This window comes from Acomys minous (genome assembly GCF_964271855.1).
Source record: "Acomys minous genome assembly, chromosome: 2".
In the NCBI taxonomy this organism is placed as follows: domain Eukaryota; kingdom Metazoa; phylum Chordata; class Mammalia; order Rodentia; family Muridae; genus Acomys; species Acomys minous.
The window spans coordinates 98,320,576-98,347,938 of record NC_140484.1 but is presented as its reverse complement, the minus strand read 5'-3'; the positions used below and the strand labels follow the sequence as shown (position 1 = coordinate 98,347,938).

Below are 27,363 nucleotides of genomic sequence, written 5' to 3'. Positions count from 1 at the left end.
ATGCAGATCTCTCAGCAGTTTCATTGAATCAATAAGGTGAAAGGCAGTGGAGTTGAGTTCATGGTAGATCAGTTTGTAGAAATCAGAAACAGGTTTACTGGGAGAGTTTTATGAAAAGAGAACAGGCCAATTACAGAGGAAGATGAATAAGCCGGAGAATGACAAGGAGTCAGAAGATTAGAACATATGGCAGAAGTTAGTATGAGTTCAATTAGAATGATTCAGTCAGAGGCCAAGAGAGAAGCCATTTTAACCCAGCATCTTGGTGAAAAGTTTGTGCCAGAGGACCTGAGTTGAACCAGCCAGGAAGATTTCAGAAATAACTAGAAATGGTGAGCCTATTCTGAAGTAAATCTCAGAGGCTGAAGACATGGTAAGCCTGGATTAGATTGTATGAAGGTTAGAAGCTTCCAGGACTAGGCCTAGGTTAGCAGAGGCAGTAAGCCTCCAAGATGACAATTGCATCAGGTAAACAAAAGATACTTTTCATGTGACCTTTTTAAGATTTGACCTGTCATCTACATAGTATCTTGTCCAAACATATATTTTCTTTTTTTTTTCTCAAGTAAGAAGTACACAGAAAGAATGTCCAAACCTAGCTGAAGTATATTTTATAGATCCAAATTAATTTGTATAATATGATGCTGAATTATTGCCCCACTTCTGAGAAAAATAAAAGTCAAACATATAAAGGGGAAATCAAACCTAATACACCAGTATAAATGTACAGAGTAACTACTTAAGATAAACATGGTTAAGATTTACTCTTGTACCTTCAACACACAACAATCCAAGATTGTACCAGGCCTTTCAAAGAAAATCTGTGGAAAAAAATAATAGACATGCAAGGTTACGCATTTATTACTAGTTTTTACCCAAGAAACAAATGGAGGCAAGTTAACACAAGTTTTTTTTTTTAAGTATTCTTCCCTCATATATTACGTCCTGATCACAATTTCTCCTCCTCCCTGTTATTTCACCATTCCTCCCCTCTTCTCCCATCCACTCTTTCTCGATTTCCCTTGAGATAAGGACAGGCCTCTCAGTGATATCAGCTAAATATGGCATATCAAGTTGCAACAAGTATAGGTATGTACCTTCATCAAGGCAGGACAAGGTAGCCCAGTAGGAAGAAAATCAGACAAGAGAATCTGGGACAGCATCCTCTCCTACTCTTTGGAGTTCCACAAGAAGAACAAGCTTCACAACAACATATATGAAGAGATCCTAAGTCAGACCCATGTATGCTTTCAGGCTCTCTTAGCCCTTATGTGCCCAGGTTAATTGATTCTGTGGATTTTTTCTTGATGTTCAACACCCCTCAAGCTCCTACAGTTCCTCCTCTTACTCTTTCTCAGAGTTTCCTGAGGTCCACCTAATATTTGGCTGCTCCTTTCAGTTGTTGGACAAATCCTCTTTGATGATGCTTATGCTCCTATATACAAGTATAGCAGAGTATCATTAATAATAATTTTATTGACCTCTTTGCCAGTCATGTTTGGCTCTACCATAGGTTTCTTTGATACCCAGCCTCTGGTCCCTGGCCCTACAAGGAGTGTCAAGGGTGGGTCCCCTCTTGTAGCATGAGTCTCAAGTGGACACAGCCCACTACTCCTACTAGTTCTGTGCCATCTTTACCCTATAACATCTTTCAGGCAGGACAATTTGTAGGCCACAAGTATTTTGACTGCATTATTGTGCCATTACCTCCACTGGAAGCGTTGCCTGTTTACACAAGATGGTTCAGTGTTTATATCCATCATTACTGGGAGTCTTGATTCATGTCATTCTTATAGATTCCTAATAGTTTCTATTGCACTAGGTTTCTACATTACCTCTAAGATGTCCCTAATTTTAGTAATCTTTTCCAGTATTCTCTCCCTCCATCATCCCTACACCTGGTCCACGAAACACAAGATTTTTTTAAAGGTATGCTAAGATGAAAGTATCCAAGAAAAATGACTTCCTTAAGATGTGAAGGAGCCATGTATAATATAGAATCATAAGTAAGCTATATCCTCTATGTACATTTGTTTTAATTTAACATGGGAGTGAAAGGAGGAATTCAGCAATGTCATTGGAAGATGTTTAGGTTTTGTAGTATATTTAGCTGTATCTTCTAGGATTGAGTATAATAAAGATGAAAACTAATTAAAATATAATGGAAAGAGAAAGAATAAACACTATGATCAAGATTAATAGAGTTCTAAGTCCATTTTGCTATGATTCATCAGGCTTTCAAATATCAACATCCTTCAGGAATGCATCAGACAAATTATCTAGATAAACAATATACCACAGACTTTGATTTGGTAAATACCATCTATCCCTTCCCCTCTACTTCCAATCATATTTCTTAGAATAATACAGGCAGAGAATACCTATCAGTTGTGAAGAATCCCTAACACTTTTCCAGTGTGGAATTCTGCATAGTCCAGAAGAACCTTTCTTTTAATGATTGTTTGGAACTAGACACTGCAGCTTTACTTAGTATATGTAGTGTTTATTTAGAGCCAATTCAGCTACAGGAGCTGGATATTTGAATTCAGGAAGAGTTCCAGCAATTCGTTCTAAAGTATCAGCTTGTCCAAAGTGTTTAGTGGTTTGTGGGGGTAAATTCAGCGATCCATTTGGCGTTATTGTGCCAGTGCCTAGAGTATCTGGGTTACCTGCTGTCAGAGGAGCAGGGAGAATGGTACTTTATTGTTTCTGCTTATAGAACTGCCCATAGACATTTGGCCCATCAACATCTCTTGTTTTGTAAAATGATAGAAGGTTCCTTTGGTTCCTTTATGCTGTCACCACATTTCTTCTTGTTGCCACTGAGTTTCTTCCTCATGGGACCAGCATTATTCTTTCTACCTGAGGTTTATCTGCTTCTGTTTGTGAACCTCTTGATTATGCAGCTCTTTATTCTCTAAGCTTTTCTTGAAGCCTCATGAATCTTTCCTCATTACTACAACCCAGTGCTCATTTTGTATTGCCTCCATCTTCAGTTTCTCATGAGCCTCATTGATGTTGTATTCTACTTGATTCTGCTGTTGAGTATTTACCTAAGTAAATACCTTCTAGAACATGGCATTCTCATACTCAAAGGATCCTGACTGTGCAAATCTGGGTGGCTCCTCCCACTACTTGTGAAATTGCTTGGGATTTTATTGTTGTTGCTAATGTTTGTTTGGTTTGTTGTTGTGGTAGTTGATTTTAAGATAATCTCACTACCGAATGGTGATGAAATGAGAATACAGATTAACAGGAAACCCAGAGAATAAAATGTGACTGCAACAGTAGAAAATATAATTGAGTTCTGAAATATAGACCTCTCTGAATTTTTCCTGGAACACTGTAGTCTTTACAGCATAAGCTCACTAATACATTTATTTTAGAAACATTTTCTTTATTTGCTAATTCCATGACCATGGCTTTGAGAATTATAAAGCATGGCTTAATTCCTAATTTCTGAAATTTCATCCACACACTTACTATTCTTTACTGTGTTATCTTCTCCTTTCATTTGTTCTCTGCTTTGCTTCTTCAGTTTTTGGCCGAAATCTGCTGTCTCAGACCCCTACAGCAGTCATTACCTTTTCTGTCCTTCTAAATTGGTTGGCTTCATGTCTCTATTTGCTGTCTTTTCAAGTGAATCTTCCAAGCACCTTCAAAACACAAACTTGCAATATGTGGCTTATCACTAAGGGGTTTTAAGAGACTTAGAGACCATTCTATGATTTCTGGTTGTTTTCCTTCTGAAATTTCATGCAAAATAATGTGAATTAACCATTTCATCATTTGTTTCCATCAGTATTGGCTGACGTGGAAATTCCTCTCAGAATTAATTAATGTGTAAACTGAATTCATCTTTTTCTTTATTCTCTCATACAATACATCCTGACTTCAATCTTTCCTCACTCTGTTCCTTTCAGTCCCCATCTTACTTCCTTTCTCCCCCAGATCTATTGTTTATCTATTTCCCTTCATTAAAAAAAAAGTAGGCCTTCTGTGATATCAACCAAACACTGCTTAACAATATATTATGACTGGGCATTAACTCTCTTATCTGAAAAGTTTGGAAACCTGCAACAGGCAACATAGTAGGAGTTAAGAGGTCACATAACAAGGTAAAAGTGTCAGAGACACTCCCACTCCCACTATTAGAAGTCCAACATAAAGACCAAGCTAAGCAGTCATAGCATGTATGCTGAAGTCTTGGTGCATACCCATGCAGTCTCCACAGTTTCTGTTTAAATCTCTGTGAGGCCTATGTGCCCTGATTAGTTGATTCTATCTGCCAAGGCCTCTTGGTGTCCTCCATGCCTCTGAATCCTACAGTTCTTCTCCATCTTTTCTGCAGGGTTCCTCAAGCTCCATGAAATGTGTTGCCATGGTCTACATATCTGTTTCCATCTGTTGCTGGAGGAAGCCTCTTTGACAATAATGGGAAGAGCTCTGGTCTATGAGTATTGCAGAATACCTTTAGGAATTGCTGGTATTTATAACTCACTTCTCTGGAAGTCTTTCTTTTTCATCTAACTGGACCATAGACTCTGCAGTCCAAGCTGAGGAACTGCACTTAACAGGAATGAATCTTCACTGTATCTGTCCAGAGTTTTTGAGAAGCTGGCTACACTGAGAATTCAAATATGTATTTCCCTGAAGCCTTTCCTCAGTCATCCACAATGACCACAGCCCTCTCCACTTGGCCAAACAAAGAAAAATTTTCATCTAGAAATTCTTTGGCCAAGTATTAAGGGGGGTTGAGATATATGTGATCCATTATGACAGGCAAAGCTCATATGCAGCTGCTTTCCATTGGAGGGTCATATATTTTCTAGCTACAATTTGGCAATTACCACTAGCATTCATGATTCAATGTAAATAAAGTTGGAATTTTTATTCTTATGAATGAAAACTTTACCTACTTTTCCACATATCTCAAAATGTTTTATTCATTTCCTCCTTAGTGACGTTGGAATGAAGATTACCTACAAAGAGAGACGTCCACATTAGGAGAAGGTCTTCTTTATTGTGCTTCTAAAACTCTTCAGCTGAGCCTTCATTCTGTCTGATGCACTGCTGTACATTCATAGGTATAGATGAAGCAGGCTGCTGCCAATTGTGCTGCTGTTCGTGGTGCCATTGGTAGTGTTGATGATGCTTTCTCCATGGTCTATTCATTTGAAAAATTTACTAAAGAGTCTTTATATTAAAATATTACACTTTTCTCTGGCACTTTCTGTTTTCCAAAGCGGGTCTCCATCTCTTACATTCATGTGATACTTCTCTTTCATGCGCAGGTAAGCTGTGACCACAGGAATACCAAGGCAAGCATAGATTTCTTCAATATCTTTGTTATTTGAGTTAACATTTGGAGTTATCATTTATATGGTAATTCAACTTGACATTTACTTTGATTGGGTGAGTTGTATGAAAGACCAACTTCCTTTATATTTTAAAAGGAGTTTTGTTAGTTCTTTAGGAGATTTATATCCACAAGGTTATGGTATTTTCACAGGTTTATTTGTTTTCATTTATGAAAAGTATCCTCTAAATTTAGTATTTCTTAAGTTATTTCCTTACCTAATACACCTGAAAATAGACTTTCAGCAAAATTTAATTAGAAATATAAAAGAAATGTATATCAGTTTTGGTCTTTAATCTGGAATATCAAGAACTTGATGATAAAATGGTATGTATAAATTTTTCTGATGCCATTTAGGTTTAAGAGATTAATTTTTCTACCAAATTTACCGAGTGTTTTATTATAATTGGATTGTGGATTTGTGAAATATTCCCTCTCCCTCCATTCAGATAATAACTCATTTTTATAATTTTCTATGTGAGCTGTGCAACAAATTAACTTTTTATTTTAATATTTAGACAACTTTTGGGAATCTTGTGTCTATTACCCTCCTTTTTAACTTTTGTCCTTCTTTCATTGATGGTTTTTCAATTATATATTTTGAAGAATTTTACTTTTATATTCTTTTATTAAAATATTGATTTAATTTTACTTATACTGAATACATTTAAATTAATGATTAACATTATACCATGTTTATCTCTACTGAGAATCCAACTGCATTAAGTATTCTAGTATAAAATGATGATTGGTCATATTGTTGTCAGAAATAAAACCTGATTTTTTACAGCAGAGAACTCCAAACCAGTTTCTGTTATGTGAATGAAGTTAGTATATAAAATTAAAACTGGTTTGTCTGTACATAGATGATCAATACCTGAAAAGATTCACTGGAATCAATGCATATTCTTCTGACATTGTATCTCAATCAATAAAACTCTTGTAAAAAACAAAACAAAACAACAAACAAAACCCTCTGATATCAGAAAGAAGCATTTGAAAAACAACGACTGGACAAAAAAAATCAATGAAGTTGCTCATAACGATGTTCTGCTATACTGATAAATTGGTGAATTGTCCAATCAACATCAGGGAGGCCTCATCTGGCAGTAGATGGGAGCAAGTGCAAAGACACACAATCAGAGAGATGGAGATAGAAAGAGATAGAGCGAGGGAGAGACAGAGAGTCTAAATTGGAGGGTCCCTCTTCTCAGAGTTTGGGAACCCAGAGTAAGAATTAAAAAGCTGTGGAGTCAGAAAGGATTAGGGACAACAGAACCTGGCCACCAAATCAATTAATCAGGACTCACATAGGCTTACAGACACTGAAACATCAAGCACAGGGCCTGCATCAGTCGGCCTCAGGTCCTCTGCATATATGTTATTTCTGTTAGTTTAATGTTTTCTTAGACTCCTAACAGTGGGAGCAGGTGTGTCTTTGACTTTGTTCCTCCTTTTGACATTATTTTCATCCTATTGGGTTGCTATTTCCAGCCTGTATATGAGGCTGTTGCCTTATATTCTTGTATCTTTTTTTTTCTGTTTGTTATCTCTTAGAGGCTTGCTCTTTTCTGGAGAGTAAAAGGAAAGGGGTAGATCTTGGTAGGTGTTGTGGAGATCTAGGCAGAATGGCAGGAGGGGAAAATATGGTTGTAATATATTGCATAAAATATATACTCTATGAAAATTGAATAATATATTTTAAATAAAATAGAAAAAGAAAATATTCTCTTAGTTTAAGGCAATGTTGTTTACAAATAGAGCAACACTAAATTAAAAATATTTGAATATGCAAGTTTTATAATGTTAGATATTATAACCTTAATTTTTTCTCAGAGGTTAAGGGTTTATTTGGAATATACTTCATAATTGTAAGAGAATACTTCATATTCTAATATACTTATACAGAGCTAATGGCAGTCCCATGTCTTTCTGGTCATCTTTTGTAGATGATTTGAACTGATTTCTTTACTTAATTTCTGTGCAGTTGAGTTTCATTTTGAGATATTTACATGCATATTACTATTGCAGTTCAAAATACACATAATTTAGATTTATTACAGTGTTGTTCTTTTAATGTATTCCATGTATTTCTAACTGAGAGTCTTTCCTTTGCTGCTCACTCTGGTATCAAGCTCATCAATGAATCCACACTTACCCTCATCATCATGTGGATCTCCTAATTCAGATGCAGACTACAAAACTCTGCTGATGGTATAGTAAAACTACTTGCTATTTTACTTTCAATTTTTATTTTCCTTTGCTTGTGTATGAAATTCAATTGAAAATTTCTATTATCTCAATTTCTAAAGGTTTGCTGAAATTATGTTTATATCCAACCATATTTTGTTACTCTGTGTATTCTATACACAAGGTTATGCCCTTCACAACATTTATAAATTATTTTTTGCTTAAGCCACACATATTCAATTTGCATTATTCATATTGTATTAATAGCATCCTAAGGATTTTCTTTATTATAATGATCTAGGGAAGTGGCCATAAAAGTTATCATTTTAGTATTTATAAAATTACATCTATCTTGAGATATTTAATACCTACATATATGGTATTTCCACAGAAGTACTTTGAAGATCATATCTGAATCAATATTAGAGTGGCTTTTTTCAAATAATGAAGTTGCCTCTGGTTCTTATAAGTGTTTTTATATTTTTGAGTTGATTATGTCATTTGGTCATTCTTCCTATTAGAGTAGTGATTCACATGAACTCTTAGTGAAATGTAAACTATGCGTTCATAGTAAGGTCACATTTGCCTGCACATAGTCTAAAAATATTCTGTACTTTGTATTATTTGATTTGTTTTAGTTTGTTTATTTTTTCTCTTTTTTTTACTTTATTAATTTATTCTTGTTACATCTCAATGGTTATCCCATCCCTTGTATCCTCCCATTCTTCCCTCCCTCCCATTTTCCCCTTATTCCCCTCCCCTATGACTGTTCCTGAGGGGGATTACCTCCCCCTCTATATGTTCATAGGGTATCAAGTCTCTTCTTGGTAACCTGCTGTCCTTCCTCTGAGTGCCACCAGGTCTCACCCTCCAGGGGACATGGTCAAAGGTGAGGCACCAGAGTATGTGAGAAAGTCATATCCCACTCTCCACTCTACTGTGGAAAGTATTCTGTCCATTGTCTAGATCTGGGTAGGGGTTTAAGGTTTACCACCTGTATTGTCCTTGGCTGGTGCCTTAGTTTGAGCGGGACCCCTGTGCCCAAATCTGCCTATCATAATATTCTACTTGTAGGTTTCTAGGACCCTCTAGATCCTTCTACTTTTCCATTCTCCCATGATTCTCTCATCTAGAGTCCCACTAGAATGTCCTCCCCTCTGTCTCATTTTCCTGGTAAGTGAAGGCTTTCATGGGACATGCCCCTTGGGCTAATATGCAGATATAAGTGAGTATATACCATTTGAGTCTTTCTGCTTCTGGGTTAACTCACTCATTATGATCATTTCTAGCTCAATCCATTTATCCACAAATTTTGGGAATTCCTTGTTTTTAATAGCTGAATAGTATTCCATAGTGTATATGTACCACAGTTTCTTTATCCATTCTTCTACTGATGGACACTTAGGCTGTTTCCATGTTCTGGCTATTATGAATAAGGCTGCTATGAACATGGTTGAGCAAATATTCTTGTTGTGTGCTGGAGCATCTTCTGGGTATATTCCAAGGAGTGGAATAGCTGGGTCTTGAGGAAGCCCTATTCCCATTTTTCTGAGATAGCACCAGATAGATTTCCAAAGTGGTTGTACTAGTTTGCATTCCCACCAGCAATGAAGGAGTGTTCCTCTCTCCCCACATCCTCGCCAGCATGTGGTGTTGCTTGAATTTTTGATCTTAGCCATTCTGATGGGTGTAAGTTGGAATCTCAGAGTTGTTTTGATTTGCATTTCCCTGATGATTAAGGAGGTTGAGCATTTCTTTAAGTGTTTCTCAGCCATTTGATTTTCCTCTGTTGAGAATTCTCTGTTTAGTTCCAAGCCCCATTTCTCAACTGGGTTATTTGGTTTGGTGGTGTTTAATTTCTTGAACTCTTTATATATTTTGGATATTAGACCTTTGTCAGATGTAGGGTTTCTGAAGATCTTTTCCCTGTTTGTAGGCTGTCGCTTTGTTCTCTTGACAGTGTCTCCTGCCTTACAGAAGCTTCTCAGCCTCATGAGGTCCCATTTATTAATTGTTGACATTAATGTCTGAGCTGTTGGTGTTCTGTTCAGGAAGTTGTCTCCTCTGCCAATATGTTCCAGGCACTTCCCCACTTTTTCTTCTATGTGATTTAGTGTCTCTGGTTTTATGTTGAGGTCTTTAATCCACTTGGATTTGAGTTTTGTACAAGGTGACAAATATGGGTCCAGTTGCATTTTTTTACACATATACATCAGGGCTGGAGAGATGGCTCAGCCGTTAAAGGCTAGGCTCACAACCATAAATACAGTTTGTTTATTTTTAAAATTTTATTTTTATTTAAAATTTTAAATTCAATATCTTTTAATTTCCCTAACTCTGTTTACCACAACTTCTTCTAGAATCTCCCTACCTTTTTACCAACATGTCATACTCTTTATTTCTCTCTCTCTCTCTCTCTCTCTCTCTCTCTCTCTCTCTCTCTCTCTCTCTCACACACACACACACACACACACACACACACACACACACGCACACACATCCTTAACTCTGATCTCCATTTTTCTTTACTTCTTCCAACAAAATTAATAAGAACACATCATGAAATTAAAATCAAAATGACTAAACATACTAAACCAAAATAAGACAAAAATTATGAAAATAAAAAATTTATTCTTAGAAAACATTTTCTCCAGCAGCAATTATATAAATTGCTATTTGTCTAGAGGTGGATTTTGCATCTAGTTTTTCTTCTAATCCCTGGAATGTTGCCTGGTTTGAACCTGATCAGTATTGTGGCTATTGCCACAGTCTGCTGGACTTCCCAAGTGATTCATTCTTGTGTCTGGAAAATATTGTTTCCTTGAATTCAGACACTTCTTCTGGCTCCTACAATATTTTTGCTTCCTAGTTTACTGAGATGCATAAGACTGGAGGGAAAAATCTTGATGAAGACATCCCTGAAAAACCTTGTGTTCTGAAATCTCTAAAGCTACAATGATGTTAGTTTAGGTTCCCTGTGTTATTTTTTGTATAGTACAAGAAGAAGTATCCCTGATGATGGTTGAACAGCACATCGATCTATGAGTATAATAGTATGCCATTAGAAGCCATTTTATTTCAGTGTTCTCATAGCAGAATAGTCGTGTTTTCCTCTATAATCACAACCTGTATAATTTCATGTTCTTGGCCCCTAGCCCTTAAGAGCAACAGAAGAAAGTACTGGGTTACTAACATATATTTGTCATTATTACATCAGTATATCTTGGAGGCAGATAATTATTTTAGGTTTTCAATGTTTGTAGCTGGTGATATTTAAGAATTCTTTCTCCTCTAACAACATTCATTGAGCCTTCCAGCATTATAAAGACTAGTCACTAGCAGTAAAGCGTCTTTGTGGCAAAGTGTCATTTATCCATTTTTGATGGCATAAGCAATAGTATCCTGAACAATAGAGCCTTACCATCATGTTGTGAAAATTAAAACATAGCCTTGTAAATAATCTGTGTTGTTTGTGTGAAAAGCCATTGAACCTCTTTGGCCAATGACTCAACTAGAATTAACCATTTCTTACATGAAAGATTTTACTTTGGTGGCATGAGACTTCTAGCTGGGAGCATGTCTTTCTAAATATATGATGACTCCATTTAAATTTCTTACACATACTTAAGCTCCTATGATTTATTTGAGAAATTAGTACATGTGCCCAACATGGACTATTCTTCTACCTCTAGCCCTACCCATGTTATTTAATTCATCCTCGATACTTCTTAATTATTATCATTCTGAGTAACACACACACACACACACACACACACACACACACACACACACACATATATATATAACTACTCACTGTTATGTGTTTATCATATGTCTTTACATTTTGTCTGGCCATTTGGTATTAAATAGCCTATCATGGTGCTTTTTAAAGGAGAACATATTTGCCTGTAGATTTTCAGTTATAGATGAGGCATGTGAAAATTCCCAATGTAAATTGATGTCAACTTGTGGCATCATTGTGCTGTTATTCTTTAGGTATGCATGTTGTTGAGATTTATGGGTCCAGCTTTCATACTCTGTATAGAAGACACTTTACTTACAACAAATGTCCTATTCTTCTGGATCTTATACTTTTCCTGCTGTCCTTCTGTAATGTTTTCTGAGTCGTAGCTCAATGGCATTTTAAAAAAAATTCTCAATTGTTGTTGGACATACCATTGACAGTTATTTTTGCATTTCAAGCATTTGTGAATTTCTATAATGTCTTTGCTGCAAAATGAGGATTATTCTTGAGGGTGATATCTAAGTTTGTCTTGGGTATAATGATGGATATATATAATACACTTAGAAATTATACTGCTTCAGCAAATTGAGAGGAATAGGTCCCCCTCCAGAAGCCATGGTCTTACCAGCCACTGGCAGTTTTCTATACTTACAGTATCAGCTATAAATTCAATCCTTAATCATAATCTAAGTCTGAAATATTCACCGGAGATATCATAAACAACTTAATTGTGGCTTTGTGATACCAATCCACTACTAACATACCTATAGCTAAGATTTATAAAAGGATGACACTTGGAAAATCTGGTAAAATCATGAAGTAACCTTTAAGTTTTGTAATACTGTTGGATGCAGTGTTTATATTAACACAACACAGGTGTAAGTAATAGAAAGAATAAAATCTGTGTGACATAAAGGACTGTCTCCCAATTTTACTATTGTAATCAAGAAAAATATGAGAAATTTTGACCAAATTCTAACATAGCATATATGGAGAATCCTCTGTGCTGCTTCTGCTCCAGTATATATGTGGAATCACAGAAGGAATGCACATACACTTGTCTATGACCTAATATTTCAGGCAATATTCAGACAACAAAAGGTAATACTGGTCCAATACAGAAGACAACATTGCAGCTAGAGAGGAAAAAAATAGATAGTTCTACTAATAAGCAGGGTAGTTCTTGAATTACAATATATATATATATATATATATATATATATATATATATATATATATGTGTGTGTGTGTGTGTGTGTATGTGTGTATATATATATATATATATATATATATATATATATATATATATATCTTTTAAAATTATAATATGCAGAGCCAGGTAGATGACTTAGTCAACAGCATGCTTGCTTGTAAATATGAGCACCTGTGATTCATTTCTAGAACAACATATTAAAAAGCAGGCATACTGGAATTAACATTCAATCCAAAGGTAAGAGGGTGGGCAGTTACAGAAAAATATCAGAGTTTTGCTGGCAACCTAGGCAAGACTCCTCAGCAAATTCCATTCCTTAAAAAAATGCTGTCTTAATTCAGTCATTGGTAATGTACATCTGCATCAAATGTGTATTTGATTAATATATTTCTATAATAAATTAAAAGGAGGGATACTTGTATTAGCATGCAATCTACGGGTAAAGAGGGAGTTCACAGTGGCACCCCTGAATGCTCAACACTTGCTATTCCATATGCATTTTTAAATTATATCTATCCAGCCAAAATACCTGTGTGGGTAAGGCAGGACTCACACACCCTAAATATTATCAGAGTGGTTATTGGTATTTAATGATATGATGGAGAAAGAGTGAAAGTCTCTCAGGGATGCTTGTCCTTTTATGCTACCATTTTCCATTAATTGATCCTATATCCATGTATATCAGATGCCTTAAATTAATTAAATTTTTATTAAAAAGAAAGAACATGTACAAACTTTGGACTAATTAGTAGTAGGAATGATTGGAGGGAAGTGCAATAGAAAGGAATAGCATGAAAATTTCCAGGTACAAATTTTTATGAATATCAGTCACAGTTGAAATAAAAATGATTGTCACTTGCCTATCACTATCACTATCAGAGAAAAATTTACATACCCATAAACAAATACACACACACACCACACACAAACCACATACATGCACACACACGGAGAGAGAGAAAGAGAGAGAGAGAGGGAGAGAGAGAGAGAGAGAGGGAGAGAGAGAGAATATACATGTATTTTAAGCTTTGCTTTTCTAAAATAAATACCGTTCATTTTTGTTATCAGTATGACTGTGAGATATTGTATGATAATTTCATATAGCTGCAGCAGAGGTTGAAAACAATATTTCTGCTTACAACCCAAGCAGGGTTTTTTTTTGTAGGTCATTCTAATAGATAAATATACTATACAGTGTTAGAACTGGGGAAAACAAAAGCAAGCAGATCATAAAGAATCAGAAGCAATCTTCACTGGGCACCTCGGACTCACGATCAGAAAGGTGCCGGCAGAAATTAAGGTTTTCATTTAAATAGCCACAATGTTGCTCCAATTAGCCAGGTATATTATCAGCACTTAGGCATTACCGTCTGGTCGTATTTTTTCTTAATTGTAGGAAAAGATCAGGGTAAATTACATTTTTGGCTTGTCTTCCCCTTTCACTTTCTCTGTTCCTGCTGCACCACACAGGGAGGAGGGAGAGATAGATGAATTAGCACAGCTCTGGTGCAGATCACCAAGGTTACCTAAGGCTTTTGCATCCCACACCTAGGTTTGAGATCTCTCTCCTGATTGGTCCTAAATCCAGTCTCCATTTGAATTCAGGCAGTCCTCCAATTAGAGGCAACCAGAGGTAATAAAAATCTCTGCAGCCAGGGAATTTACCAGTCAGGCTCCTGGCTAGATTCCAGGTACCAGCTGGTCCCTGATCTAGCCAAAGCCTGACTGTAAGCTGTGAAAACAAAGAAGAACTGCTCCTGAACCCTGCATGTGCCATAGCCAGTGAAATCTCAGCACTGGCATGGATTTGCTGGGATTCCCCACACTCCTGCTCTGAGTCACAGGCTGCTGCTTCCTGTGTAGGAAAATGTGACTCTGGTTCTGAATCTACAGCTTTTGCTTTAATATCTGCCATCCATGCTGCAGTATTATAGTCCTGCATCTTATTCAAGGAACATGGTACAATTTGGTATCAACTTCTGACAGAGACCATTGATGCACTGTTGTGTTTCCTTGGGAGGATCAACTATGAAGGAAAGCTATGCCAAAAGCAGTTCTCACATGGCCCCCTGAGACTCTCTGAAAGCCTTGATTTTTTTTTGCAGATATACCTGTCACCTAAGGCCCTCTGTGGGATAGGAAATATAACACCCACAATGTTATTTGCTATAATCCTGATGCCTTCAAGGATCACAAAGTTTTAACTTTTCAATCTGGTTTCTACAGTAATGTTTGATTTTTTTCATTGTACTTTGGCAAATAAGGGTTCTTACAGTTTTTCTTTCTTCCCTAACTAACCATGCATTTCTATGAAGCAGAGAAGGGCATGGGAGTATTGGAAAATAATTCTCTCTCTTTAGTGTCAGAGTCATTTTCCATACCCCCACAGACATTTACCAACCAGATTTTCTGGCGACTCTTTCACAAGAAATATCTACTGATTGACTGGTATTTCCTCATTAAAAATCTCATTCCACCAATCAATTCTGTTTCATTCTTGCAGTCTCCAATTGCAGTTGCAGATAACTATAATGGGGGAAGGCTTTGCTTATCACATCATGAAACCCAATGTCAAATCAAGAAGTAACACAGGAAATAGCATCCCCTAGGAAAATTTTCAGTTACCAGTAAATAGCATTCAATACCTTGTGAGTTCACAGAAAGTACTATATATACACACAGCCAGGAATCCTGCTTTATGGAACCTCACTGTAATATTCATATATTCGTTTACAATACTTGATTTTGTGGTCTAAGTCCTTGAAAGAGTGTTTCATTCCCTGCCTCCATGTCTTTACCATGAGTGCCAGCCATGATTTCACGTTATAAAAGAAATGCTGTGAGCACAGGAGTGTCTATATCTGGGAAAATAGGAATTGTTTAAGGATACGAATGCCAGAACACAAAGTCATCTGCATGTGCTTCTGTTTATTTAAATCCATGAAAGTCCTGTTACAGTATTGACACCATAAAACTGGCATTTATTATCTATCGATAAAATTATGCTGGTGTCCAGCCTTGGGGTGAGGGTCAGGGCCTGAAGATGGGTGGATGCAAGAGTGATAAGAGAGGAAAGGAAGGAATGAGTCAGTCATGGGGAGTGGGATTGGGAGGAGTTTTGTAGCCTGACTGATTGGCAGTCAGAGTGCTTCTTTATTTAAACAGAACTCCATAGGCATGGATAGATGCATGTTGCTTCAAAACATAGATATTTTGTAGGAACCAGGCCCGACTGGGCTGCCTGCCTGTCTTGCTGTTTCATGTCCTGTTTCTAGCAGCTTCTATGTCTGTGTTTATCTGGGTTAGCTAGTCATGTTTACTGCTCTGAGAATGCGCCCCTCCCTTCCTCAAGACTTTTCCTCCTGTGTGCAATTACCTCTTGAGAGATTTCACCTGGGAAGAGGATTCCTGTTTGGCTGCCTATAAGAAGCCTCTTTGGAACTCTGGGGAAAGAATAAATCACTGTTGCATCTGCTGCTGCGGCTGCTGCTCTCTTAGCACGAAGGACCCACTGTGTTATTGTGTGTGTGTGTGCATGAGTTAAATCCGCAGCCCATCGCCCTGACTCCGTACTGCGGTGGCGCGGGTGCCACAAGTGGAGGTTCCACCGAGATCAGGGAAAGAAAGGAGTAAGCTGATGGATCGGATCACTCAGGGAAGCTGGCCAGTGTCCCAAGGAGGTAGGAAAGGGGCATATTGCAATTAGGTGCCACAGGTTTGTCCATGGTTTTGGTGGGCTAGTGATTAAGGCACCGGGAAAATGAGTGCCTCAGGTTCATCCACGGTTTTGGTGGATCAAGTATTGAGATTGTTAGAGGATCTAGGCACTGGGATTAAGGATGAGAGTGTTAAAGATTTTATGAAAACAATAGAATTGAGTAGTCCTTGGTTTATGGTATTGGGAGAGCTAAATATCCAAGATTGGGATCAGGTGAAGTCTGATCTCCAGAGGACTTTACGAAATGAAGGGTCCAACAGTGTTTCTGTCGCTACCTTTTTGTTATGGCGTCTTGTTAGAGATGAGCTTAGGAGTGAGGACTAGAAAATAAGAGAGCAGCTAGGAAGTTTTGGAACTTGCCCTAAATGAAGTGCAGGAGGAGCAATATGTAAAATCTATGTCCCCATCTGAGATTGCCTCTGATATATCATCTTTTAATTTTGAGGAGGAAGAGGCAACTTTAACCTCTGAGATACGAGCCCTAAAGAAGGAGTTGAAGGAGTGTAAGATTAAAGGAAAAAAACTAGAGGAGAGCGGCCCCCAGTGTATAACCCAGATTATCAAAGTCAAATATCTTTGGGAGCCTTCTGCTCCCTCTCGGGGAGTAGTCTTTCCAGTAGTTGAAGTGCCTCACCCAACTAACCCAGGGCAAATGCAGAGACAGTATGAAGCCCTCCAGTTTAAAGACATAAAGCAGCTTAAGGAGGCAGTTATGGCCTATGGTCCACATGCCCCTTTTATGATTGCCATTTTTGAATCCTTCACAGGACAATTCTTAACACCTACTGATTGGCAACAAATGTGTAGAGCAGTGGGAGGTGATTATTTGCTTTGGTGCAGTGATTATCAAGAACAGTATATTCAGACTACTGCACGTAATGCAGAGCTGGGGTTCCAAAGAGAAACGTGGATATGCTAGCAGGCATGGGTTTGTATACTGAACTTAGTGCCCAGATACAATATGACCCAGCTGTGTATGCGCAGATTGCAATTTGTGCCACGAGGGCTTGGAAGTCCTTGTCTAATGAGGGGGCAGGAGAACAGCTATCCAGGAACTCTCGGAGCCTTTCCAGGAATTTGTTGATCGCCTTATGCAATTGGCAGGAAGGATTTTTGGAGATGTGGAAGGAGCCATGCCTATTATTAAACAATTGGCCTTTGAAAATGCTAATAAGTATTGTCAGGAGCCCTTCAACCTTATAAAAGAAAAGTGTGAATGACTATCTAAAAATTTGCCGAAGTATAGATACTACTCACATAATGGGACAAGTAATAGCTTCTGCTGTCCAGAGACGGTCACCGTCTGGGGGAGTCTGGCCATAATATGTTTCAGATATGGGCAGTTAGGACACCTTAAGAGAGAATGTACTTGAAGGGAGACTGGACAAGCTCAAGATAGAGTTGATCATACTAAGCTAGGTTTGTGTCCTTGTTGCCAATGGGGGTATCATTGGGGGAATGAGTGCTGCTCTAAGACAAATAGGCAAGGGAGGCCATTGCAGGGAAATGGGCCCTGAGGTCAGCTCCAGGCTCCGTCAAGACAGGTGTACAGAACATTGCAGACACCTGCCCTTCAAAGGATTCAACCTGTGCATTCTATCCCCCCAAAAAAACCCATCTTTATCTGAGATCTCACCCAGGGGACAGCAGGCAGTGCAGGACTGCCCTCTGTACCTCCACCAGAGTCATATTAACACCTCAGATGGGCCCCCAGGCCATTGGGACAGGAATTTTTGGTCCGTTACCTGATGGCTCATTGGGACTGTTGCTGGGTCAAAGTAGTGCCCTTATGAGAGGTCTTAAAGTTATTCCTGGAGTCATTGATGCTGATGCAAGGGGAGAAATAAAAATTATGGTGGAAACTACTAAGGGTATTCTGGTGATTCCCCAAGGAGCCCGTATAGCTCAAATAATCCTAGTACCTCAATTCTGAACAACCAACCCATTTTAAAAGGAAAGGAGAGACGAGGGAAGGTTCGGCTCTACTGGACCAGTGGCTTATTGGAGTGCAACCCTTAATGACTGCCCTATGCTTACACTGAAAATTGATAGCAGAGACTTTAAAGGCCTACTGGACACAGGAGCAGACACCTCGGTCCTTTCGCTCTCTTATTGGCCTGTGGCCTGGCTGCTGCAACAAACAAATACAAAATTGCAAGGAGTGGGAACAGCCAACACTCCTTTTCGCAGTACTAAGATGTTGATTTGGAAGGATGAGGAGGGACATCAGGGAATATTTCAGCTATATATCATCACTCATATTCCTATTAATTCATGGGGAAGAAATATACTGGAAGGAATGGGGGCTGTATTGACCACACAACCAGTACAAAGAATGTTAAATCAACAAGAATTTTGTCCAGGACAAGGTTTAGGCAAAAACTTACAGGGCAATAACCGTCCTGTCTCATACCAAGAGATAACTCCGCCACCCTTCTGATAAACAGGGGCTAAGGTATTTTCCATAGGGGCCATTGTTAAACAGCCTCCAATTCTCGCTATTCCTATTAACTGGAAAAATGATACCCCAATTTGGGTTGAACAATGGCCCCTGTCTAAAGAGAAGTTGGAGGCTGCCAATATGCTTGTACAAAAGCAGCTCACTCTAGGTAATATTAAACATTCTACATCCCCTTGGAAGACACCTTTTTTGTTATCAAAAAGAAATCAGGAAAATGGAAATTGTTACAGGACCTTAGAGCTGTCAATGCTACGATGGTAGTTATGGGGGCCACTCAACCTGGCCTCCCTGTTCCAGTAGCCATTCCTATGCATTGGCATATGATTGTAATTGACTTGAAAGATTGTTTCTTTACTATTCCCCTACATCCCAATGATTCACAACGGTTTGCCTTTAGTGTTTCCTCCACTAATTTGAGAGAACCTTATAAAAGATATCAATGGGTAGTATTGCCCCAGGGTATGGCTAATAGTCCCACCATTTTTCAGAATTATGTGGCATCTGCCATAGAGCCTGTCAGGATGCATTTTCCTACTGTATATATTCATTATATGGATGATATTTTACTGGCTGCACAGACAGAGGAGGAGGTATTATCTGCTTTAGCTGACTTACAGGAGATGCTGAAATGGGCTAATTTACAGATCTCACCTGAGAAAATTCAAAAGCAATTTCCTTATCAATATTTAGGTCATCAGTTGTTGCAGAATGGTGATGAACCTCAAAAGATTACTTTAAGATTGGATTCCCTTTCCACTCTCAGTGATTTTCAGAAGCTTCTGGGAGATGTTAATTGGATTCGTCCTGGTTTAGGAATTACTTCTGGACAGTTAAAACCTTTGTTCGATATTTTGCTAGGAGATCCTGATCCTACTTCTGCCCGACATTTAACACCGGAGGGTCGTACTTGCATAGAACTTCTGCAAAAGGCCCTATCTCAGGTCCATGTTAATTATATAGATTATAAACAACCGTTATTGCTATTGATATTCTGCACAGCCCATGCTGCTACTGGAGAGATTACTATATCAGGCTCTTTTCCAAAAATATGCAGGCTGGATTTCTGGGCCTTAAATAATAGCGTTATTGCAGCTTGAGGATAAGAAATTACTACTCTAGCAGGTGAAGCCTGCGAGTGTACCCACATGATAGGCCAGGTCTGCCAAAAAACTGGACATGTGTTTTAACTTCTGCTTGGTCATAAACTTAGTCATCAATGATAAGCCATGACAGAATATAACCATCTTTTACATCAGTTTTCCTCATCAACTTCACAATCCAATTTTTAACAATATTAAAATTTCCAGGGCATATTTTGTCATAGCATGACAGCCTGTTTTCAGGCTGGTATCCTTTGCAGTCTAATGGCAATAGACAGAAAGAAAATCTCGAAGCCACCCTGTGCAGATTGTCATGTCCCAAGCAGTGGATTATCAACTTTTAATAGTCTGAGTGAAAATTGTCATTATGTCCAAAGAAAATCTTCAGGCCAATGCTGCTGCAGGTATTATTCAATTTCTGGCATAATACAGTGTTTATATTCTAGATATTTGTAGAGTTTATTTATATGTCTAATATTGGCAATTTTGTTCCTTATTCATAGTACACCATAGTAGCCCTGTATGAGTCCATTTTTTTCTAAGAAAGATAGGTCTTTATATTTTATTTTTTTATCATTAACTACACTATTCTCTTTCAATCTATATAAGAGAGAGGCTTTTAATTAGATCTGGTGCATTTTTTTGTTTTACCTTTTAGTGTTTACTTTGTTCTGGTATTCTCTTGTCTCTGAGAAAGTAAAAGGGCAGAGGTGCCAAGACTATCTTTGAGTCAGAGCCTAGTAAGTAGGTCACTGGCATATTTATTTGAGTCACAACCTCCAGGGAGTGCGGCCGACATTGAAGTATGGTGAGATAAAGATACCTCCTGAGAAGCAGGAGGCCTAGTATGGTCAGGACATTCCTGGGAAAGCTGAGAAACAGAACTCTTAGGAAAGAGCATAAACACTTCATTCAAAGTTTCCATCAATTCAACATCCCAAAGTTGTATAAATAGCAAAATCTCTCCAAGCATGTGACATGTAGACATCAAGGCCATACCACAGTGATTGCATGGCTCTGCTCAGCTTTGCTGGAGCTTTATCAAAGAGCTGTCTTAGGCGTTATGATATTTATTTATTTATTTATTTATTTATTTTTACTTACTTATTTATTTATTTTGGTTTTTCAAGACACAGTTTCTCTGTGTACCCTTGGCAGTCCTGGATTTTCTTTGTAGACCAGGCTGGCCTCAAATTCACAAGAGATCACCCTGCCTCTGCCTCCTGAAAGCTGTGATTATAGGTGTGCGCCACCATCAGGCTTATAGCTTCATGACTTTGGCAGTTCCCATTAGATTTGCCTGTGCCCAAAATCTCATATCCAGCCTGGCATGGAGGCCTTGTTGAAGTCAGGAAATAGGAACTTAAATTGCTGTACTGGTTAAGAGTGATCATTGTTCCTGTAGAGGCACGTAATTTGGTTCACAGTTTGCATATTGTATGACTTATTGCAGCCTGTGATTCAAGCTTTAGGGGTTGTTAAATCTGCTGAAAAGCCTCTGTGGACCCTTCCAGACATATGTGCAGGCACATAAAATGACATCATTAAAAACACTTTAACAGAAATAAGTGGAGTCAGTTTGGTTTTTAAAATTCCCAGTCTGCACATTCTTTCATTTAACCCTATAATCTCAGCTACTATGAACATTTCACATAGCTGCATATCATTTTTACAGGGCCATACTAGTGGAAGTACTTTTTTACTTAACATAATACCTATTAGATTTGCATACTCTGTCTCATGTTGTTTAAAACTCTATTTCACTAATATTTTAAAAAATTGAAAACTTTTTTGTTTATTGCATAGTGCCTTAAATACCATGAGTAATCATCTATTTTTGGAATTTGCTTGATTAAGACAATCTTCTGGTAACTATATAGTTTTTTTTTAATATTCTGAACCAAAGATGCTCCACACTTATCCAATTGAAAGTGTGTTATATTATTGTTTAAGCTGTCTTTTCTACATGTTATAGCTTATCAATTTTCTTCTCTTTGTTGATGATACACTTCTTTATATTACTATGCAAAGGTCTATATTTCATGAGTAAGATTTTATTGCTGTTTATAAATGGAAGAATGAGTGGACAATTTACTGATCCAATATGTTATGTCTCTGCAGATGACATGCAGGATAACATCAACTGCAAGATGAGTTTCATATCCACAGCCTGCCTCTTATTCGTAAAATTTCTTGAATAAGCATGCTCTTTATATTTTGAGATTTTGTTATCTTAGTCATATATTATAGCTTTCTCCTCTTGCTACTCGGCATTTTCTTTGCTGAAGTGACAAGTGAATGGGGAATGTGCAGACAGCAAGATATAAAAGTAAGATTTGGGGCTGGAGAGAGGGCTCAGTGGTTAAGAGCGCCGCCTGCTCTTCTGGAGGGCCTGAGTTCAATTCCCAGCAACCATATGGTGGCTCACAACCCTCTAGAGTGAGACCGGATGCCCTCTTCTGGTGAGCAGGTGTACATGAAGGCAGAACACTGTATATGTAATAAATAAATCTTTTTTTAAAAACCAAAGATTTATTTTTTAAAAAAGTAAGATTTGTTAGCCTGTGCTTTTTCTGACAGAGAGGAGCATCAACTGTTCCAGGTACATTAATGCATTTATTTTACACATTTGGATGATGGAAGAAGTTTATTAAATAGAGCTGTGTAATGAGGCAGGGTTGTGGTATACAGATGAAGAAGAAAGGCTGGTTTAGCTAATGTAGAAGGAGGCCAGCTGTGGATTGTGACCCTGCATAGTTTGCATATCACATATCTGGCATATTTTCTATTTACATTATAATTCATAGCAGTAACATAGTTTTGGTTTTGTAGAAGTTACAAGATAATTTTGTGGTTGGGCGTATCCATAACATTAAGAACTGTACTAGAGCATCACAGTGTTATGAAAGTTGAGAACTATTGCTGTAGGAGAACATTCGAAGGCTGGAATTATCCTGAAGGAAGAAGAAGTGATTGATAGTTCCTACATAAAATGTCATTACTCAAACTATCATTTTTATATATTGACATCACAGTGAGCATCACCTGCAAAAAGCTTTTCAAATACCATGGGTCAGAGCTATTGAGTCCCTTGATATTATCCTGGCCAGGACAGACAAAATTCGTATAGTCAGGACATCAGCATCTCCACATAATTAAAAAAATCATTATTCTTTGTTTTATGAGATATGAACCACTGTATTCCAGTATATATTTCTATGCCACTAGGAACACTGAGTTTTATACATCCATATAAGCTGGCACCCTTTATTTCTCTCCATATTAATTTTGTGAGATTGAATTCCTGAATGAAATTTAGCTACTTATTTTGGGTAGACTAGCAGTGCAATAATTCCAAGAGAAACTCTTAAATGTCAACAAATACCAGAATGTAGTCTTAATTTTTATATCCACTTGATTTTTATACCGTTTTTTATTTTCATACCAACCCTCCTTTATGCTGGTCCTGAATTTTATTTATATGCCTATGCAGATATATATTTATGTCCACTTTAGGTGTTTGACAATTTTTATAATTAAAATAATCCTATCAATTTTTTGAAAATATTAATTTATATGCATATTTATCCATTTTTTAAGTTTTATTTTTATTACTACCTTTATTTTATTACACATGTGTAAAACAAACTACATACAGCAGGGAGAACCATGTGACAATCATGAGAATGATGAGTTCTATACATGTTACATTCATAGTGACTTGGCCATCTGCATTCGTCCCATTTGAAGTAAGTGTCTTTCCTGTCTTGATGGGTCTAAATTTCCAAATGAAATTCAATATCTATCCTATTTCAACTCTAATAGCTTAACTTCTTTAACTTAACCTAATATGATCTTGTCCCCTAATGAACTAAGTTTGTTTCTAAAACTATACCATCTTGTCTTCAATGCCCCTCAAAGACTTGAGAAGAAATAAAACTTAAATTCCTGAATGAACCAGCAGTGTGGGTTAGCAGCTTCCAAAATGTACAAATTGACTTAAGACAGTTTACCTCCTGACCAGTCACCCAATACACTTTGTAATATTGGAGCCTCTTCTTCAGCTTTCTGGCCTAACATCTCTGCCAAGCTTGTTTGCAGGGCAGGAACTATTGAGGACTTGCTTACCCTGGCTTGGCAGAGTGCGGCCGTTATATGTATATTTAATATAAAATATTTGTTTTAGTTTCTTAAATATTTCACTTATTAAACACTGAGTTCTTTCTGAATGGTCAGTCATAGGAAATCAATGACAACATTGCCTCTGTCTATTAATGATGAATTTCAGACCTCAGCCTTTGCCATGATACGTATCTGCTGTACTGGAAAACAAAGCAGCAGTAAGTAATTGCCATGTGCATTTGAAAACAGATCAAAATGAAAATTGTGTTGTACACAATCAAGTGATATTACAGGTGGCAGTATGTTTTAGTCAGTATCCTTGTTATTACCAGTCTATTAAAAATGATGACACTAGTAAAATGGTTAGAATTATCACCTATTCTAATTTTAAATGTAGTTTTTGGTTACTGGCCTACAAATTTTTCACGAAATGCTCTGTGCATTATTCAGGCTTCTTTCAGGTGTCAGAATAACTAGAATGTATATATCATAATTAGATGAACCTCTACCTTCTACTAGAAATATTTTTTTTCATATTTGGGTGATTTTTTTTCTCAAAAATCTACATGTGTTGCTCAATCCCAGTCTATCATGGAGACACATTCCAAATCATTCTCTTGAAAATTAATTGCTGTCAAGATCACATTTGTTTGTTTGTTTGTTTGTTTTATTTTAACACCACTGAGTTCAATTAGTTTTCCTCATATGCAAAAAAAATCTTAGGTCATTGGAATATTAGCATTATACAGTGGACTGAAGAAAATGGACTTTCAATCTTCGGCATGCATCCTCTGGAAATGTTCTTTAATATGTATTAAGAACTTTATATACACCCCCCTTCGTGTGTCTTTTCATGCAGGTGTTTCTATAAGTTCCCTGTGCAGTAATTATGTCAATATCATAACATATTTCCCACTATTGTTTTACATTTTCTTGCTGTCACATTCTCTTTATATTCCAATTTCTACTTTCACTCTTTCTCCCTTCTGCTGATTGATATAGGTTACAGATAGCATAGTTAAGGAGACTTGCAGAGACACGTGTAGACATGAGAATCCCAATTGTGACCCACTATGGCTGATCTTTATTTCTACAAGAAATTTCTAGGAGAATGAAGAAAAAGCTGTGGCAGATATCTCTAAACAGGAATGGTAGGGTAAATGCAAGAACTCAGGATCCCTTTGAAACATCTACCCAAAGTTCATTAGTAGAATATTAAATTGGTGCGATTCCATGCCTAAATAACACTAGAATGTCTTTCATTTTGCTGTAACAATGATTCAATCATCTGTCTTTCCCAGGAAATTAACTCAAATGTTATCCAGTTGACCAAGTTTCCCCAAATAACCATTTTTAGGGATAAATTTTCAGGGTTTTAGATGACCTCTATTCTAGTTAGTATACCTGAGTGGCAATCATGGAGAAAGATTTTGATGTGACCATGACTATCCCTCATTCTTTTGTGCCTCATTCAGAGTGATGAGACTGACACTGCCATGGATGGTAGAGTTTAGTCCCCTAGTCAGGTTCCAACTTCAGCAAAAATAAAAGAGTAGAAAGATTCCCACAGAGATGTGAGGTTTGTTCTAGTATGGATGTGTGAATATTTCCCCTTAATAATATAGAAAGGAGGCATATTCCTGGGAATGGAGCCCATGAAATCAACACTTTCCCTGAGTTCGGTAACAGAGTACTGATTTCTCCTTGATACATGTGGGAATAGCCAGTGTAGGCAGTAACTCCTCTGCTTAGTAACTTATCTCACAGCAGATGCTGGAACATAAACTGTGAATAGCTAAGCATAGCCACACAAGAAGAAAACAATCAAATTTCTCTCTCTTGTACTAAAAATATATTATACCAATATTGTTATGTGTTCATTAACATCGCATCATGAATTTCAATAGGAGCTGGCTTGAATGAGTTTGAAGGGACAATTCTGTCTCTGTGAAGAAAATTTTGTTGGGGCTTGGATACCTTGAAGAGGTTTTAATTGTTTGTCTAGAAGTCATAGAGATATTAAAGATAGTCCTTGAGATTGCAGGAACTGAGCCATGATCACACTGTCTTAAAGCATTATCCCCCATGGTGCTGATGCATACTTGGGTACCTGTGTTTTTGCTTTCCTCTGGGTTCCATGTGGGATGTGATTTATGATCTTGGAAGAAGGGAAATGGTACAACAGAAGCAACTTTGGCTGACTTCTCTTGTGTATGAATTTTATTGGCTATCTTCTCTTGCAAATGTAATATACATCCACTATAAACATGTGCCCTTTGTTAATGACCAAATTTTTTCTTCTATATTGTGTGTAAAAATTACAGTGCTTGCCTTAAGAAAGGAACTAGGTTCTAGAATTTCTTGTGAGATTTTGGAGAATGGTAGAAATTGGTAAATATTGTATGGCCTGAGCATGTGACTCAGTGATAAAAATCTTCAGTGAATACATGAAGCTCTGGGTTCTATATACAGCATTAAACATTGAGATAGAGGGGAAACTGCATTTACTTTGTCTAAAGGAGACTTAATATTCCCCAGTCTTGTGAGGATAATGCTAATATGGTTAAAACATAGAAGGTACTATGGATTTTCATGAGCTCAGAACAAGGTGCTAGACAAGCTCCTGAAATTGAAAATTAGAAGAATATAATGATAAACCAACCTGCTTGGAAAGAGGTTGAAATTATAGGTTCTCTCTAGGTCTCAATACAGATATTTTTCCTAACATTTTCAGCCATTCCACCAGTTTTTAAATAAAAATAAAATGAAATATTGTTTTTATTAATGTTACCTTCTTTGCTCATCATTCACTAATTATTTGCAAATTTAAAATTCATTTTCTAAATTATGTGACAGAAACAAGTATAACATCCAAGTATCAATATAATCTAAGAAGTAAATGAAGTGAATTATTGAACATTTGTTTATTTGCTTGCTGACAGATTGTGGATTTGAGAAAAATATTTGAAGAGAAAATATGTAACATTAGGAGGCTTGAATCCATGACAGAAATAGTCCCTACCCCACATATTGTGGGACCCACACAGAGACTGTGCTGCCTATCTACCACATCTAAGCAGCATGTCTGAACAGGACTTCTTGTTCCACATGCCACATGGACCTTCCTTGGTTGGTTCATCAGTCTGTGTATTATAATGTGGTTAACCTGAATTAAGTGGCTAACATATACTTATGAGTGAGAATACACTGTGTGTGTCTGTCTGGATCTGAGTTACCTCACTTAGGAGGATTGTCTCTAGTGCCCTCCATCTTCCTGCAAATTTCAAGATTTCCTTGTTTTAATAGCTGAGAAATATCCCATAGTGTAAATGTACCCACAGTTTCTTTATTTATTCTTTGACTGACGGACATCTAGTTTGTTTCCAAGTTCTTCTTATTACAAATAAGGCAGATATGAACATGGTTGAGCATGTGTCCTTGTTGTGTGGTGGAAC

At 37.3% G+C, this 27,363-nt stretch overlaps 1 protein-coding gene and 1 long non-coding RNA gene across 3 annotated transcripts in view; both read left to right on the top strand.

The window, feature by feature from the left end:
* Positions 1–5,416, top strand: part of LOC311592786 (uncharacterized protein) — a 386,211-nt gene extending 380,795 nt beyond the window's left edge. The window contains exons 63-65 of the mRNA XM_084773587.1: positions 4,352–4,486; positions 4,962–5,087; positions 5,295–5,416. The gene's annotated coding sequence lies outside the window, so the exon portion shown is untranslated. The remainder of the gene's footprint in view (positions 1–4,351; positions 4,487–4,961; positions 5,088–5,294) is intronic.
* A 1,903-nt stretch (positions 5,417–7,319) lies between these two features.
* The window catches only part of LOC311592787, a 211,578-nt gene continuing 191,534 nt past the window's right edge, over positions 7,320–27,363 (top strand). For both annotated transcript variants that reach the window (XR_014777516.1, XR_014777517.1), the window contains exon 1: positions 7,320–7,573. This is a non-coding gene — a long non-coding RNA (uncharacterized lncRNA). The remainder of the gene's footprint in view (positions 7,574–27,363) is intronic.